Source organism: Rattus rattus, chromosome 14 (assembly GCF_011064425.1).
Source record: "Rattus rattus isolate New Zealand chromosome 14, Rrattus_CSIRO_v1, whole genome shotgun sequence".
Classification (NCBI taxonomy): Eukaryota; Metazoa; Chordata; class Mammalia; order Rodentia; family Muridae; genus Rattus; species Rattus rattus.
Window position 1 is genome coordinate 67,421,634 of NC_046167.1, and position 20,066 is coordinate 67,441,699.

Consider the following 20,066-nt stretch of genomic DNA (forward strand, 5'->3'; position numbering starts at 1 on the left):
AGAAAGACCTAGCTAAGACACGTGGTATATTTACATGTGGCTAGGACTCGGACCTCTGCGACTTATAGCCCACTGGAGCAGTGAAATAATACGCCAAGCCAGGGACATGCAGAGCTGGCTAGAAAGGGAAGAACCAACACCTGTAAACACAGTAAAAAATAGATGAGAAACCAGAGCCAATCAAGGGGTCTTGCGGATAAAGTGTGTGCCCTAAACCTGAGCACAGCATCCGCAGGGCCCGGGGACCAAAACCAGTCGTCAGAAGCTCACGTCCTTTCTAGAAAATTGGGAAGCATTTGCAGGGAACCCACACCCATCCTCCCATACATTGGTTCATCGCTGGATGGGTGTTAACGCCTAATGCAACATAAACGCCATGTAAACAATTGTACTGTAGTGTTCTGGGGATAAAAACAAGGAAGAGGGGCCGGAGCGATGGCTCAGTGGTTGAGAGCACTGACTGCTCTTCCAGAGGACCTGAGTTCAATTCCCAGCAACCGCATGGTGGCTCACAATCGTCTGTAATGGGATCCGATGCCCTCTTCTGGTGTGTCTGAAGACAGCTACAATGTACTCATATAAATAAAATAAATAAATCTTCTAAAAAACAAAAACAAACAAAACAAGGAAGGCATCTATACCTGTTCAGTACAGATGCACCATTTCTACAAAATTTTTCAAACCGTGGTTGATTGAGTCCTTAGGTGCAAAACCCTCAGCTTCCAAGCCACCTCCATTGGACTGGTTGTTCCCAGGAGCCATTCTCAGGCATCCCCATTACTCTGATGGACACGTGGTGACCTTAGCAGTGTCCCTTGCCCAAAGTGAGTGCACGTGTAATGCACGGGCGACTCCAGTATGAACTCTCTCTCTTGCTTGGTGCAAGGAGAGAACCGAAACACCCCCACCTCACCCACCCCAGCCACCCAGAGTAAAAGGACTTGTTAAAGAATCATGAACACAGTTAACACATACCCAAACCCCATGTTCCTCCCAGCTCAGAGCTTCCGAATGAAACACTCAAGTCTTCCTGTGACCAAATGAGCTGTGTTTATCTCACATGCCCTACCTGCCTCAGTTGTTGTTGTTGTTGGTGGTGGTGGTGGTGGTGGTGGTGGTGGTGGTGTGAGACAGGCTTTCCTGTAACCCTTGCCTTGAGCTCCTAATTGTCCCGAGCACAGGGATTACAGGTATGTACCACAATGCCCGGCTCTGTGCCACCTTTTCTACACAGACTTAAACATGTTCCACAGAGGAAGAGCAGGTTACGCAATTCTCGAAGAAGAAGAAAAAAATGTGCCCTCTTCAAACAGTGGGCTGTACACACCCAGAGCAGGACGCTTCCATTTGAACTGCTGCTTCTGTGTTTAATCATTATGTGCGGGATAAATACAGCTGTCACATCCTGCCACCTAGCTGGAGAGAGCTGGAAGGGACTCACACGCCGTGGCATTCCCCCCACGCCTGGCTTCTCCCATGTTCGCAGGGCGTTTTGAGCTCCAACACACCATTCCCATGAAAACATTTCTGCATCCCTGAACCAGGCGTGGGGGCCTCACACCTGCATGCAACCTCAGCACACAGGAAGCTGAGGCAGGAGAGTCTAAATTCAAACCCAGCCTGGGCTACACGGGGAGTGGGGAGACCCTGTCCCCCTCATACACACACACACACACACACACACACACACACACACACACAGTGACCTAACTTCCTCCCATTAAACTCCACCACTCAATGATTCTGCCAACTCCTGATAGCACCAGAAGCTGAGAACCAAGTCTCTAACAGGTAAATCTTTGGAGAGCCACCTACCCAAACCATTGCAGAAACGCCATATCCATTTAACAAACACCATTTCCTGTTCCCCACCCCTCCAAGCCACTCTATTTTCATGGGTTGATTGTATATCTCATATAAATGGGATTTTAAGTGTATCTGTGTCTAGCTTACTTTACCTAACAGAATGTTCTCAAGGCTTTACCCAGTTTAGAGCGTGTCTCAGGACCCCCACCCTTTTGTGGCTGAATTCCTTGCGATTCCACTATGTATGCTCTGTCTTCTGATCTGGGTCAAGGGTCGTTTGGATGCTCTCACCTTTGGGGCATCATGGGCAACTCTGCTGTGATCATAGCTACCTCTTTGAGCTCCAGATTTCCATTCTTTTCGATACAGTATATGGCTTCAGTAGAACTGCAGACTCTTAGGCTGATCCCACAGTTCAAGTTTTGAGTAGCTACAAGCACGGCTTTCCACTGCAGCTACACGGGGTCGCTCTGGAAACAGCTGTACATGAGGGCTCATCGCACAGGGTCATCCATCTGCCACCCTAACTTCTTTCAGAAGTACTTAATACTTTTCAGAAGTATTATCAACTGTTTTATTGGGTTTTATTTGTCATCCATGTAAATGATGCATGTGGGGATGGTGAGTACCTAGACACGTGCTTTGGTCATGGACACCACCTGGCATGATTCCATCTTTTTTTTTTTTTTTTTGGTTCTTTTTTTTTTTGGAGCTGGGGACCGAACCCAGGGCCTTCGCTTCCCTAGGCAAGCGCTCTACCACTGAGCTAAATCCCCAACCCCTATGATTCCATCTTTTATGTGGCTTCCAGAAATCAAACTCGGGATGTCAGACTTGTGTATCACCATTCCCCCTCCCCGATCCCGGCCGCCATTTCTTTTTCAAGTTAGTATACAAACTAATGAGCCATATTATGACTTTTTCATACACGTTTAACAATAGCCATCCTGATGAATATGAAGTGGAATCTCGCTGTAGGTTTGAGCGTGTGTGCATGAGTGTGTATGTCCGTGTGTTTATGTATATATGTATGTATGTGTGATCAAAATAGCAACTGACTGTGACAGGATGGAAAAGACCTTTGTCATTAGATCCCAAGGCCTGTCCTGGAGGTAAGGCCAGCACAGCGCTCCCCAGGGAGGATGCAACTCTTGATCTTAGCTCAGATGCAGTGCGAGTTCACCATAGTTCACAGAAACATGTCAGGCTGAGCAGCTGGCCCATGTCCAAGCCTCTTCAAACTCACGTCTAAGACCCCGAAACCTCTGAGGACAAAAAGGATGAGATTCATACCAGAGTCCAGGATGCCCAAAGAGAGGGGTGTGTGGGTGACCCAGATCTTGTTGAGAGAAGGGTAGGAACTGTTGTGTTGCCAAAGCAAATCATATGATGATCAGGGTCCAGCCCAGACTCAAAGATAGCATCAGATATTAACAAGGGAGAAATTCAGAAACTGGGTTTCAGGTTACCAATGAGGTCAGGACCTCAGAGATTAGGATCTGGAAAGAAATTGAAGCTAATTAGCAGGAAGCAAGGTCAGAAACTGGAAGGCCTGATTTGACCTGCTAAATTGAGATCATTTACGCAGGAAATTGGGGGTTGGAAAAAAACCTTGAGAAGGCACTAGAGTTCAAGGTCACTGAGTGACTAAACCTTGTCAAATACAGAGAACCAAACAGCCAGCATTTTGGCCACCCCCTTCCCCCAACCCCCGTTTCTGGCCACAACCACCCTGGTCTTCCTACATAGGACCCATGCTGTCCCACAGGCTTAGCTTCAACCCAAAGGCTATGATACCCTCAGAGTCTTTCTAAACAGCCATATTAGTTGTTCCCCATTTCTCCCATGAGGTCAATAGGGCTTCCAGTCTCCGATGAGTCTTCCTCTCACCCCCAACCCAGGAGAAAAATCCAAAGACTGATTTTAGGGAACCATGGAGCCCAGAGAAGGATGATGGAACAGAAGAAATGGAAACAGTTGTATGAGATCTCCCCCCCCCTCTCTCATAGCTCTCAGGTATAACTCTCAGGTGGCCCAAGGCCCTTGCCTCCTGATGTTCATGTCTGTATATGTGCTTAGCCCTGCCCTGAGGGGACCTGTGAACAGCAGAAATATCACCTTTGGTCAGCCTGACCTAGTCACAGAACCCTTTGGGGGACCAAAAAAAAAGATGAAGTAACAGAACATATGGTCCCACTGCCCTAGATAAATAACACAAACTCACACATGATTAGGAAGTACAGCCAGCCTCTGGGAGTTGAGACCTCTACTTGTCCTTAGAAGAGCTGAAAGAGAAACCTGGGCTTTGGGTGGGTTTACAAGCCCAGTGACACCTTGGCACCAGCCCAGAGATAACCTGACCCACTGACCCAGTTCCCCCATATCTGGGCTTCTGACCCAAAGAGGCCATAGCCATGTGTGTGGTCTTCTGAAGCAGAGAGAAAACAAATACACCTGACGGAGGACAAAAGCATTAGGTTCAGCTGAGTCTCACGATGCTCCGATCTGCATCACTATATGGAACAACAGGTGAGTGTGCAAATCTCACAGTCCCCGTGGGCACTCACGTTCCATGCTCTGTAACCCTTGCAGGGGTTTAAGTGACTCGCTCAGTCACCCTGCCTGTCAGGGGCAAATACAGTAGTGACATTTAAATGACCGCTGGCTGGTTGATCTCGTCAACTAAATCTAGGACTTACAGTCATCTAGGAGACATAGCTCCAGGTGCGTGTAATGAGGGTGTTTTCTTAGCTGAGGAGGAAGCCTACCTTCTCGTTGTCTATCACATGCTGTCTGATACCTCCCCAGGCTCTGGACTGAAGAGATCTGAGGTACTGAGCTGAGCACCAGCCTTTACCTCTCTCTGCTTCCTGACCGTGACCAGCTGCCCACACCGCAGCCACCATTGCCTTGCCTGCCATGGAGGGCTGGAATAAATTGTGAGCCAGGTTAAACCCTTCCTCCCTTAAATTGCCCTGTTCAGATGTGATGTAAGAGAAATGAGAAACGTCACTGGCACGTCTGGACGCCATTCTTTATTAAAATGAACCAGAGCATCAGAAGCACTCAGAGCTTATCGGTCTTTCTCTAAGATGTATTCTCAGGGGCTAAAGAGATGGCTCAGTGGTTAAGAGAATCTGCTGCTCTTCCAGAGGTCCTGGGTTCAGTCCCAACATCCACGTGGCAATTCACGACTGTCTGTAACTCTGGGTCCAGAAGAGCTGATGCTCTTTTCTGACCTCGGTAGCTCCCAGGAGTGCTTGCAGCACACAAACATGCAGGCAAAGTACCCATATACATAGACTATGATGATGATGATGATGATGATGATGATGATGAAGAAGAAGATGATGAAGATGAAGATGATGAAGATGATGAAGATGATGATGCTTTTAAAATTAAACAAGCAATCAAAACACCCATATACATAGAATAAAATAATTAATAATAATTAGTAATAATAATAATAAAAGCTTTAAGACTTTAGCTATATGTATATGTCTGTGTCACATGTGTAAGGGTGCCCTGGACACCTGAAGATGGTGTTGGATCCCCTGGAACTGGAGTTACAGGCAGTTATTAGATGCCTGATGTGGGTGCTGATAATTAAACTTGGGGAAGCGAGCATTCGTAACCACTGAGTCATCTCTCCAGCCCCGTCCATCTCTTCTGACCCTCTCTGAAGCAAGAAGAAATTGGGGCACAGATGTATGAATGCATTCTCACCAAATATTGAGGTCACACCGAAGCAGCTAGTAGAGACCTACAACAACCACTAGCATGCAACTGGCCTCCAAACAGGAGTCAGCACACGTCCAAGGTGATCCCTCCCCAAGATAATAAGTGTAAGATATATAGAAGACACCAAGTAGAGTGGCGCTTGCCTGTGGGGACCAACAGAAGGATCAAAACATTTGCGACTACTCGGCGCTACATCAAGAGACCACGCATCAAAACTGTCCCAATGATGGTGATGGTGGTGATGATGGCCACTGTCTTAGTCACTTTTCTCTTGCTGGGATAAACACCATGGCCACCATGACTAATGGGGGGAAAGTTCATTTGGGGCTTATGGTTCCAAGGGCTTGGAATGAATGATGGAGTGAGGGTTGTAGGCATCAGGTAGCTAGAGAAGCAGCAGGGGAGAGAACTGTATGGAAATGGTGAGAGTCTTTTGAAACCTCAGAGCCTATGCCCACCCCCACCCCACTGACCTACTTCCTCTGGCAAGGCCACACCCAATACTCCTAAAGCAGCTGCCAACTAGGAACCAAGTATGCAAATGCCTGGGAGTTATGGGGGACAACTTATTCAAAGTGCCACAATAGTGATGGTAATAGCAGTGGTGGTCATGGTGGTTGTGGTGTGATGGTCATGAACGTGATGGTGATTATAGTGGTGGTGGTGGTGATGGTGGTTGTGGTGGTAATGGTGGTTGTAGTGGTGATGGTGGTTGTGGTGGTAATGGTGGTTGTGGTGGTAATGGTCATGAATGTGGTGAAGATGATGATGGTGTCACAATGGTGATGGTGGTAATAGTGGTGATGATGGTGGCAGTGGTATTTGGATATGTAAAGATATGTGCTCCCTTGATAACTGGCCAAGTTGTTCCCAGATCACATGGGATGAAAGTGACCAAGGCTTGCTTCTTTACAGAAACCTTGGCAGCACTGAAGGAGAACATGAAACAGGAAGGAAGCAGAGAGGTGAAATTGCAATGCAGGTGTTTTAGAAGCTTAAAAACAAGCAAATGCCACAGCCTTGTTAGTCTAGAACCTTTTATGGAGGTTGATATGCAGTCAGTCAGACTTGAGGGGCGTGTGTGTGTGTGTGTGTGTGTGTGTGTGTGTGTGTTGTGTACATGTATGTGTGTGTATGTATATGTCTGTAAGTGAGTGTGTGTGTATGTATTGTGTACATGTATGAGTGTGTGTGTATGTGTGTGTTGAGTGTGTATTGTATATATGTGTGTCTTTGAGTATGGGTGTGTGAGCGTGTGTATATGTTTATGTCTGTGAGTGTGTGTACATATGTGTGAGTGTGTGTGTGGGTATGTATTTTGTACATATGTGTCTGTGAGTATGTGCGTGTGTATATACATGTGTGTCTGTGAGTATGTGTGTGAGTGTGTATATATGTTTGTATCTATAAGTGTGTGTGTGTGTCTGTATGTGTGTGGTGTGTGTGTGTGTGGTGTGTGTGTGTGTGTGTGTGCGTGAATGTGTGGGTGTGGGTATGTATTTTGTATGTGTGTGTCTGTATGTGTGTGTGTCCGTGTATGTGTGTGTGTATACATGTGTATCTGTGAGTATGTGTGTGAGTGTGTGTGTATTGTTTATATCTGTGTGTATGTGTGTATGTGTGTGTCTGTGAGTGTGTTGTGTATGTGTGTGTGTCTGTGCGTGAATGTGTATGTATGTGTGTATATGTGTGTGTACGTGAATGTGTGTGTGTATATATACATGTGTGTCTGTAGTATGTGTGTGTATTGTTTATATCTGTAAGTGTGTGTATATGTGTCTGTGTGTGAGTGTGTTGTGCATGTGTGTGTGTGTGCGCGCACACACACACACCTGCACGTGCACCCTGAGGAGCCTGTCAGCGCCTCATTTTCCAGGATGCAAGTTTCCCCCTAACCGATAACACTCTAAATAACAGGTGAGTGACTCTGGAAGGAAGGAGATTGTCTGACCTCATTGTTTGCCTTTTCCCCCCTCTTTGTTCTTCACAAATAAAGGTTTTTTAATAAACTGAAAGGTCCTCCGCGCTCGCCTGATGATAAAATGAAAGGAACCAGTGAGGTATGGTACAACGTGGCGGCGGAAAGGGAGACGCTCATCAGAAAATAACAAAGGTGCAAGCTAAAGATAAGGCAGCTGCCGGAGATTAATCCTGCCTGCCTGATTGTTTTCTTTAATACCAAAGCCTGCAATAGCAAGCGATAAGTTTGCTGAGTAATTTGGTTTGGGGTGAGGAAATAAAATTCAGGTAGGCCCTATAATTGATTTCCCTTTCTTTAGTTTTCTAAACATTAAACAGCAACAACTACAAAGCCTACCTTGGCTGCACTTTCTTCCCCCTACACTGTCTGTCCTGTCCTCACACACACACACACACACACACACACACACACACACACACACACACACACACACACACACCCCCTTCTCCATTGCAAAAACCAAGGTAAGAAGGTTAAGAGCAGGAAAGAAATGCTCTCCTCACCCAGCGGTCTTGGGGAGGTTTGCATGAGATGCCTAAATTCAGCTCTTCTGTGGATTACCCACAGCAAGAAAAGAAAGGAAGAAGAAAGGTCTTGAGTCCGGAGCCCTTGCACATCTGAATGAAGGGCATTCGTGCAGAGGTCATCAGTTTAAAACGGAGCTGTTAGGATGAACCTCACTCCAACCTTATGGGTGCTTTTATAGAAATGGGGGGAATTGGGAGGCATCCATGCACCCCGGGACAGCACCCTCTCAAGATGCAAGCGGATGTCCCAGATGAATCTCCAAGCCAGGAGCTGTTGAAGGACACTGAAGCCAGGAAGGAGGCATGCAGCAGGTCCCCCCTCAGAGTCTCCACACCAACCCTTCCTGTTAGCCATGTGGACTGGGTAGAGGGAGGCCAACAGAGCGGGTCCTCATCCATTGCTACTGCTGGCCTCAGAAGAAGAAATTAGAAAGCAAACACGGGAACAGGAGACCACGAGAGGCCACGCCAAGAAGAGAGACATCTCCTACGTGCCCAGGAGAAGGGCATCAGGAAAACCCAGCCCTGCCAGCACCTTGTCCCACACTCACAGTCTCCATAACCAAAAGAATAAATTGTTTTACTTGGTGACACTGAGTGGTGGTACCACTTTGTGAGGGGAGGGGATTTTTCTTTTTCTCTTCTTTTTATTTCTTCCTCCCTTGAGATAGGATTTCATGTAGCCCAGGCTGGCCTCAAACTTGATGTGTAGCCAAAAATGACCCTGAACTCCTCACAGGAGTTAGGAGTCCACAGGAATGTGCCCCCATGCCCAACTCCCTTCCCTTCAGCTTGAGTGTAATAAACCTAAGCTCACCTTTTCTTCATATCCATGGGAGCCCGTGAGTTTCTGATAGCGCAATGCACAACACCAATGAAGAAAGGAGAGAGAGAGAAAGCTTAAGGCGTGTCCTGGCCCTTCCCTCTGTAGATGGAAGGATCAACATCCCTTCTTCCCTAGGACAGTCGGTCATGGATGGATGGTACCCGTAACAAGCACAGACTCAGACATTTCCCTCCTCTGTCTGTGGTAGGGTAGGATCCCTGCTTGCTGTTTGCACTGAGAAAGTATCTTACAGGTTGGACGCTGTGCCAGCGACAAGCAGCCAGCCAACATGTGTACATGAGCCACACGCGGCAACTCCATCTCTCCCTCTCGCCTCACGCTATGGACAAGCATGAACTGACCATGCCTCCTTCTGATTCAGTAAATCTGGGCCACTGCTGCAGAGAACACATACCTCACAGCTTCCCGGGGGGCCAGTGCTGCGCCGGGGGCCACTCCCAGGATTCTGCTCCTTATGGGAAAAGGTATGGGGAAGGTGGTATAGATAGGGTCCTAGCCCCAGGTTGCTCATCCGACTGCTAATTTCCTATTTTATTTATTACCCCCGATTTGGGCTTTCCACTTTCTGTGAATAAAGGAATAATCATTGCAGGCTAAGTGTCAGTTATGCAGCCTCCCACTAATTCATTAAAGACGCCATAACAGACTCAGAAAGGTTACAAAGGAGGCAATCTGTTAACAGACACCTGAAGCCAGGGGCGTGGTGATGAGCGCCTGGAATCTTACCATTCAGGAGGCAGAGATGGGAGGGTCAGGAGTTCAAGGTCATCCTCAGCTACAAATGGAGTTCAAGGTCGGCTCCCCAAAAAAGCAAAATTCAAATGAAATAATAGATGTTTAGAGCAAAGCTTGCCTCCAGGAGGTTTGGGCACAGCTGTGGGACCTATGCAGATATTTTCGACTCTAAAGCCTTCATTTACTCATCTGTTAAATGGGGACAATAATAGCTACCTCACGGGATCTTTGTGACCTGTCGGGAACTGACCACGTAAAGCTCTCAATGTGCTTTCTGGGCTCAGAACAGCGGCTGTAACAGTGGTGATTTCGCCTCAATTCCATGGTCTTACCAAAGATTTTAGGTCAGTATAAGATAGATGAGATGTGAACAATAACATTGTCTTTGAGGACAGAAAGGCTAATGTCGCAGTTTATAAATAACTCTCCTGGCTACGGAAGAATGTTATCTCTGTCCCCTCTGGGCCAGCCTAATTTAATCCACTGCAGTGACTTCCTTTGGATGGAAAGAGGAGGAGAATGATAAGGAATCCATAAGGAAGCACGAGAGGCAGGAAAATCAAGAAGGTGTTAACTGATCTGGGAAAGGAATCCGGGAACTAGGTTATCGTTCTACGAAAGACCCCCCCTCTAAAACACCAGAGTGAAAAGAGCTAATTGAAGAATGAGGGAGTTTTCTTCACCAGTGCTGGTGGAGTAAAAATATAATTATCTCTGATTCATGGAGATTGCTACAATGTGACTCATTTACCAAAACAGTCACTTGCAGAATTGCATTTGTGACTGTGGGAAGACCACGTGGGAGCCGGGGCTGTCTGAAATCCCAAACATCCCTCATTTTCAGGATGACACCTTGAAGGAGACTCTGCTTTTTTTCCCCAGGTGGTTTCCCATGCTGCTCTAGGGCCGTTTGCAACATCAGGACCGCCGAGCCTTTACTGTGAGATAGGGAAAACTCAGGAGACCACTCCAGACCAAGTTCCAGGACAGTTTTCTCTTTCCTAGCCTGGGCAAGATCCCAGTCACATGCCAACTGCATTCTTTATCCGGCAGGGAAGCCTCAGCTCAGAGGCAGCTGTGTGTTTGGTTTCTTAGGCATATTGAGTTGATGGCTTGTTCTTCAGGCTTGCACACAAGGCAAGCAACTACAACACACTACTGATTGTGAGCTGTGGGGTTGCTCTAAGAAAGGAAAACGGGCATTTTCGCAATCAAGCATTTCTGACGCTCCACTGCGGCCGTCTGGGCAATCACGACCATAGAACAGAGCTGTTTAAAGGCCCAAACCTTGAAGGCCTGCACACAACTGTGGGAAGAAAGGGCCTCTGGGTCAGTGCTGTGTGGGGAGGTGACGAGAAGGGACAGCTCAGCAGGTGAAGTGCTTCCTCATCAAGCATGAGAGGCTGCATTCAGATTCCAGAGCCCACTTAAAGCACTGGACATAGCTGGATTTATATAATCTCGGGTGTGAAGGGTAGAGAGAGGTGGACCCCAGGGGCTTGTTGCCAGCCAGCGTAGCAGAATTAACGAGTTCCACATCCACTGAGAATGTGGTTTCAAAAACAATAAAGTAGAGATGGCGGGAGAGAGACAGACACAGATGACACACACACACACAGGGACACACAGACACACACAGGGACACACAGACACACACACACACAGATACACACACACAGGGACACACACAGATACACACACACAGGGACACACAGGGACACACAGACACACACATACATCATACACCAACACACACATAAACCACACATACATGCATACATCAGACACTAACAGACACATAAACCACATACACACATACATCATACACCAACACACACATGAACCACACATACATGCATACATCATACACTAACGCACACATAAACTACACATACACATATATCATACACCAACACACACATAAACCACACACACATACATATTATACCAACACACACATACATACATCATACACCAACACACACATAAACCATACATACATACATACATACATACATCATATAACAACATTCACATAAACCACACACACAAAACATCATACACCAACACACACATAAACCATACATACATACATCATACATCAACATTCACATAAACCACATACACAAAACATCATACACCAACACACACATAAACCACACACACTTACATACATCATGTACCAACACACACATACACCATGCAACAACATCCACATAAACCATGCACATACACACACACATCACACACAGACACATGCATAAACCATACACACACACACACACACATCACACACAGACACATGCATAAACCATACACACACACACACACACACACACACACACAAGAAAGTAGATTTCTCACCCAGTTTCTTTTTTAATTCTTCAAGGAGAAATATCCAGAAAAAGGCAGAAGCAAGTGGTTCTGAAGGGCCAGGGTAATGAAAACAAATTCGGCCGGCAGTTAATGAAGAACGGTTCAGAGCAGGTTGAGACCCTAACGGATACAAATGAGGATCATTATCTTTCCAGAGTCCTCTGTTCAGTGTAGGATAAGAACCGTGCAAATAGAAGGAGATGACCAGGGCTCTAATGGTAGAATGATAACCCCGGCAGACCAGAGGCCCTTAATAAGAGCCATTATCATCTCCAGCCCCAACGCCACGTGAGGGTCTGAGGATCGTCAATATAGATGACGCGTGCTTCCCTCATCCAGGAGTGACTAATGCCTTAGGAACCATCCACACCCCCACACACACATGAAAGCCAAAGACGATTCCAGATAAGGTTTTCTGAGACTGGGAAACAATCACAGTGTGGGTTACTATGAAGTGCATACTATGGGTGAGGCTTGATACTTCATACTATGTGTGAGGAGGGCACTATTTCATTTAATCCCATCCACAGCCCTCGCTTCCAACATACAGATAACTGAGGCCCAAGGCTGAGTCGCTCATCTGAGGTTAAACAGTAAATGTTAGGTGAGAGGCTGACACAGGTCAGCTCCGAGAGGTGGGTTTTCAGGTCAGCTCTGGGAAGAGGTGACAAGGAAATCCGGCATTCACATCATGTCGGGACAAAAAGAAAGGAAAGACCATTCTGCGTAAGGACCAGACACAGATCCTGCAGAAAAACTACCCCACAAACTAGCTGGAGACAGTGGCACTATTTTGTCTGCTCCCGGATTTGAAGTTTTGATGACTCTTTGGGTTAATACATCCCTGCATCACGAGCCATCAGCTGGTAGTCCCTCTGGAGATGAGAGAACCACTTCTAAGATAGATGGCTCACGTGTCAGGGAGCGGATACTACTTGGAAACGGGGGCTGAGATGAGCCTAATGCGTCTTTAAGCAATTCTCTCCACTATGCTATTGCATCCTATTGCAAAGATCTACTCCCAGATATACCCCTCCCTATGTGTGTTAACTCCACAGCCGACTGTGTCTAACTAGCTTGGTGTTCTCGGCACCTCAGTGTGGTCCTGGACCACACATCAGCTCCTTCCCTCCATGTTCCTGCATCCCTATTCAACTATGGACTCAGCATCCTGTGTCATCAACTTCCTGTCATTTCTCACACAGAATCCAGATCAAGCTTAAGGCTAAACAGCGATGGCACACTGTGCAGGCGACCCGGCATGCATTCCAGAAGTCGCCTCTGAAGCGACAGGCAGTTTCCACCTCTACCCTCTGGGAACTCAGATGCCTCGATGAAAGGAACCCAAGAGCCATGTGAAGAACTTGTTGAAGAATCAGGGACCCTAAAGGATCTTCCGGTGTGCTTCAGTGTCTGTGGTGGTTTGAATACACTTGGCCCTATTAGGAGGTGTGGCCTTGTTGGAGGAAGTATGTCATTGTGGGGCTGGGCTGATACCCTCATCCTAGCTGCCTGGAAGTCAGTCTTCTCCTAGCAGCCTTCAGATGAAGTTGTAGAACTCTCAGCTCCTCCTGCACCATGCCTGCCTGGATGCTGCCATGTTCCTGCCTTGGTGATACTGGACTGAACCTCTGATCCTGTAAGCCAGCCTGAATTAAATGTTGTCCATTATAAGAGTTGCCTGGGTCATGGTACCTCTTCACAGCAGTGAAACCCTAAGCTTACCGAATGCCTCATGGGAAGAAAACTCTATTTGTTTTCTGACCTACCCTCCATTATCATAGACCCTAAGAGAGCCCAAAGTCAGCAGTCCTTCAGTTTGTCAATCACTGTCTGTCAAAGGGAATTCTGGGAGATTGGATCCTTCCAGACAATTTAACTAGTAGGTCAAGCCTGAGTTCCACAGCCGTTTGGCATCTTTGCAGAGAACTGGGCCCCATGGTGCCAGATCCAGTCATTCTGTAAGGCAGAATGAGGAGAGATAGCTTCCCTCTACTGACAGGGCCTAGAACTGCTTGGGACATCAATGGCTACTAGAAAATAGCCACAAAGCATACAAGAAATGCCTTCCACACTGAGGCAGGCACCAAGGATACCATGCTAGTTAGGTACGCCCAGCTCTGGAGTGACCACACACAGAGAGGGGTGTATCCAGTAGTAGATCTTTTCAACAGAATGCAATAGCATGGCAATAAGGTTACAATAAGACCCTAGAATAGGTAGTGAGGTTGGGGAAATTTTTCTGGGAGAAATGGTTTGGAGCCTGAATTTAGGGAAAGCATTGGAAGCAGAGAGAACATAGGAAAGACATCCTACCATGTTAAACATTCACATGTGTGTTTGGGGGCTGAAGGTGCACAAGGAGGTGCTATTGAAATATAACTTTCATATAAAAGCAAGCAAGGGATGAAGAAGAAGAGATGAGCATTGCCGGGAGTGGGGCTGTATTAAGAGGGCATTGCCAGGGGATCTGTGTGCTGTAGGAAAAAACTTGGCAGTTCCTCTGTGATTATCAATGACTTTTCTTTTTCAAGAAGAACAGCTTGATGAGGTTTATGCCTGACATAAATTATTCTTTCGGAATTTAAGAATGGATAAAAATTGGAGCGAGTTTGAAGGTAGAGAGATTCAACAGGAAGTACCTCCCTAATCTAACAAATAATAAAGGCAGAGCTGTGGGAATGGAAAACACAGTTGCAGATCTGAGAAAAGACTGAGGTTGGATCATGAGGATTTAGCAGTTGATTTGATGTAAGAAGGGAAGGGTAACATGGGAGAGACTCGGACACAGTAAAGATGGCGAGTTCAGATGAACGTGTGGAACACAAGGAGTCCAGGGACAACTCAGCCTGGAGGCACCTAGTGTCCACCAGGATGTGGGAGTTCAGGGTTGAAAGTAGTCACAAAGCCTGACGTGGGGATGTGTGGCCTCACTGTGTGAGAGACGCACGTCCTACGTGCTTGGCATTCCGTGGATTAGGAAGAGCAGTGAAAACAGTCATCCGACAGCCAATGGAACAGACGCGGATGAAGAAGTGGGTGAGGAGGAACCCCCGCCCACCGCTGGTGTGGGTGTAAACTGGTGTCTCCATGTTAGGTTACTGGAGATGTACATTCAGCGTGCATTATTAATGCTGTCAACCCGACAGAATCTAGAACCACTTAGCAGGCAATCTCCCGGGAATGTGTGCGAGGGATTGTCGACATTGGCTTAGTTGAGGGAAGACCCGCTTGACTGTGGACAGTGTCATTCCATTGGCTGGGGTTCTGGACGGAATGAAAAGGCGGAAGGAAGCTAAGCAACGTTATTCATCGCTCTCTACTGCTGGGTTGCAGATGCAACGTGGTCCGCCCCCTCAAGCTCCTGATGACTTAGTTGCCATGACGGGCTGTACCCCCTATAACCATAAGCTGAAATGAACCCTTTCTCCTTTAGGTTGTTTCTTGATGGTATCTTGTCACATCAGTGAAAACCGTAATTAATCTACGGTGAGCTCATCTACCTCTGCAAGACAGGATTCTGGGAAGAGGCCCATGCAAGACTTATAAACAAGTTTGAGGCATGTATCAAGAAATCCTGGGGGTTGGGGATTTAGCTCAGTGGTAGAGCGCTTGCCTAGGAAGCGCAAGGCCCTGGGTTCGGTTCTCAGCTCCGAAAAAAAAGAAAAAAGAAAGAAAAGAAAAGAAATCCTGGCGCTCTCAGCATTCTTAGCCTAATCTAAGAGCTAATAGTTGTGAATGGACTTGCCCTCCCTCAGTAGCACAAGCCTCTGTCCTACATAGAGGAATCCAGGTACCAGGGAGCAGGCGGTGTTCTTTGAAGGGTAATACTGTGGTGCCATCTCAGCCCAAGCCCGGGGTGACGCAGACTGCCTTTCAGGCAGCATCGTCTCGATGACATGCTGAAGTTGGGCAGGGATCCATTCAGAGAAGCCAATGCCATCTTCCCGATTTGCATAGTTCCCAGGTAGCCTGTCATGAGATCTGTTTCTTAAAGGAAAGAGACTCTTGCCAGTCAATGACATATTGACTGGAATCCCTAATTGACCACAACCTACAGGCATTTATCTGCTAGGGAGAGTCCCCCCCCCCCCGTTCACTGTCAGCTTGAGTGAAACCATAAAGCTAGGCCGGAATAAAAATGAGAGCTGGTGCGTGGTGGGGGGCAGGTATCAACAAACCCTCTTCAGAGCCAGAAGGCTATTGAACTGATTCTGTCTCCCGGGTCCCCAGCTGTGCAGAAAGCAGGTCACCTTCAGAGTGAGATCTGTTCATCACGCAGCCTGCAGGGCGATCATGCAGGAAAGGGCCTCTGCATGCAAGTCTAAGTTCACGGGCTGCTAGCGGCCCGCAGAGACGTGGGCCAATACGAAGTGCGCTGTCCAGAGAGCTTAAGGCAATATTAACTTCCTAAGAAAGAAAACTCGCAGCCGTATTGGCTTTCTTCCTCGGAAAGTGAAACGCTTCAGAAACGACAGGAGTAGATAGATAGAGACAGATATATATAGTATTTAATAATAGAGTTAAGTAGTTGGCAAGTGACTAAGCTGTGTGTGTGCACGCATGTGCGTGCACGTGTGCATTGGAGACAGGATCTCACTTCATAGCTCAGACGGGCTTCCAATTCACAATGTAGCTTAGGCTGGTCTCAAAACTCACAGGAGGGCTGGGGATTTAGCTCAGCGGTAGAGCGCTTGCCTAGCAAGCGCAAGGCCCTGGGTTCGGTCCCCAGCTCCGAAAAAAAGAAAAAAAAAAAAACCTCACAGAAATCTATTGTCTTGGCCTCCTGAGTGCTGAGATTATAGGCACGAGGCTACACTTGACATGTACATACACATATTTTAATGTATTTGTAACACATACTTTAATGTATTTGCAGAGTTTTCACAGTGTTCCTTTGTAGAGTACAGCTGAACAGCGCTCCAAGGATGTTTCCTGAAGCACCGGCCTTCTAAAGTTATGCTCCAATATTAATTTCCTACAATGGCTTCTCCAACCTTATGACCTGCATTGTATGGCTATGAAAACTAAGATGTGAAGCATTTAAATGGCTGATCAAGTGACGGGATTGGAAATGGCGCCTAGCATTTAAACCTACCTACTAGATCTCGCTGCCCAATGAGGCACGTCTCTCTGTGCACTGGTCTGCTTTCGGGGAACATTGAAGTCCTCACCACTGGCCTATTAGGAATCTACGATTAGTCAGCACCTCTTAAATTGTGTCCAGTAATTTCATTCATTATAAGAAATGTAATGGGACTTCAGACTTCAGGACGTCAAACTACTTTTAAATTTAGGATAGAACAGAAAAATTTGTAGCAGAACATCTAATATCAATATTTTAAATGTCGGTCAATATTTAAAATGTCTGAATTATAGCAAAGAAGGTTAGGATAATGTCTAGGAGGACTTAGGTCATATATAACATGTTCAGAATATATGACCATATTGTCTGAACATTCCTCTGCTTTAACCTTCCTCCCCCTCTTCTTCCTCCGCCTCCCCCAAACACTGTTCTCTGCCTTGTACCTATTTCCACCTGTGCCCCGTCTCTCTCCTCTGCTAATTCTAAAGGGAATGGGTGACCTTCCTATTCCCGTGTCTTCCTGCATTCTGTAGCAGTGCCTTGCTCACCAGAGCTGCCCAGTAGGAGTTGTTGAATGAAAACCAAACTGAGGATTTTGTCCAGCAGAATCGGGACCGCCTGTCCTATCCTTGGATCCATTATTAGAAGCCCCGTAAGGGATGGGGCCTTGGGCGAGCTGAGTATAGTGAAAACGGAAAGTCTAACACTCTAAAATCACAAGGTAGACCAGTAGCTGTAGAGAAGCTTCTGTTGGCATGGGGGAAAAAATCAAGATAAGCACGAGTCTTTCCTTTAGTTCCCACTGTGGTGGCGAAGAGGAAGACACGTGCGTTTCTCGTCAGGCCAAAGGACTGAGTAGATAAGAAACATCTCTAGTGAGCAGTGTTTGTTTTAACTACAGGGGGAATTCCTTCTCAGTGAATTCTACTTAGAGGAAAATCCATTCATTGGGGAGCAAGAAGAGAGTCCCCCAAAAGGAGAAGACCGTGCGCTCCTGAAGAAATAAAGTAAATAAGATTTTGATGTCTGTGACCAAACCCTCCACGTAGCTTTTTACCACTGCATCCTGATGGCATCCGGAAGAGAACCTAGTTCACGTAATCGCACACTTACGGATAGCCCGGCTTCCAAAACTCAAGGTGTATATCAAAAGCCTGCATCAGAGTTACTGAAGGGTTAATTCTGAAAAAAGCCCCTACCTCACACAGATGGAGTCAGGGAGCTGGGGATCAACGTTGAATCAATCAATAGGCATTTGTTTTATGATATAAGGTTTGCACTGCCCTCCGTCTGGAGTAAGTGGAAGAAAGAAGAAGAGAATCTGTCAGAAGCAAAATTACCTCTTGTTAGCTTTGCCCCTGTCACCTCAGTTCAGCCAGGTACATGTTAATCTTTTCTATGACTTAAATAAGGCAATAAAAAGTGACTATGTTAACCCTCTGTAGATTTCGCAAGGAGCCTCAATTTGGCTCAACCCAACAATTTAGGCCACACTCGCCGTGAGCTGTCAGAGTTCTGTCTCAAAATGGGATCAAATAATTGGCCAGTGACTTTATAGACTCCCTCGAGTTACCAGCTATGTGAAGTCCTATGGTTCTAGATTCCCTTTCTCTCACCAGCACCTCCACCAGTGTCTAAGTCTAGGGGTACTGTGATGGAAAGCAAGTAGTACAAAACTTTACGTACAAATAAACCACTCAAATTCTAACCCTATGCCTTGCCCGTGTGAGCCCCTAAGCAGTATGCTAGCCTCTCGAAGATTTCTTTAACTAAAAGCCTTTGTCTGCCCCCAGAGACTGTTGTTGGGGTTAAATGAGATCACAGGTCGGATGTACCTCATATGACGGCCTTCAAGTCATGCCCAGCTCCCGTCTCTCCCCACTAGAATGTGAGGTTTCGTTGATATTGATACAGTTCCCGAGCTTATTCATTCGCAAGGCCAAAAGCATGCCATACAAGAAGCAATCCAACGATTCCCACTGCTTAGAAGAACTCGTTTAAAAGGCGGAAAAAAAAAGGCAACCATGTATAGTTGACCAGAGAGAAAGATATGTATTAACCTGGCAGATCAGATCATATAATATATCCTATATAGTACATATATGAAGAGATTTTTTTTCCTTGCATGGGAGTAAAAGAGATGTTAGGAGGGCACACACTCTTCTGACTGGCTGCGGGGGGTGGGGAGGGGTGGACAGAAAGCCTCCTTAACCGCCTCCCATTTTGCCACCAGTGTGTTTGCCCCCACACAAGGAAAGCCTTCTGAAGGCTCTCCCGGACTTCCGTACACTCACGATGCTTGCCTACAGGGTACAGAAGATCAGAAAAATCTAAAGCAGCGGTTCTCAGCCTTCCTAATGCTGCAACCCTTTAATGCAGTTCCTCACTTTGCGGTAACCCCCAACCACACGGCTCATAATCCATACTTCACAACCGTGATTTTGCTACTATTACAGGTTGCAAGTATCTGATATGCAGGAGATATGATATGTGACCCCCTGAGGGGCCCCAGTCCAAAGAGTGAGAACTGCTAATCTAGAGCTTACCTTGTGTTTAATTTCCTAGATCTACACCAGGCGACTCCAGTAACAAACAGCAACGGTTCTCATGCTCACGAGTTTTATTAAATTTAGTTGCAAAATCATAATGTCTACATTAATGGGATACAGCATGAGGTTATGATATATATATATATGCATACATATATATGTGCACACATACATATGTACGTATATACATCTATACACACATATACACAATCCAGAATGATGGACTCAGATTAGCCTGCCATCCATTGAAATGAAATGCCTTCCATTTTCTGTAGAGATATACTTGAAGTTTATTCTCTCAGCTGTTTTGCAATATAAAATTCCCGATTCCTGCTCAGCTCAGGGCTGTGTAGGCAGCCACCAGAATGAAGCATGAAGTAAGCAGGGACTAATGAATATTAAATAAAATCTCCTTCCT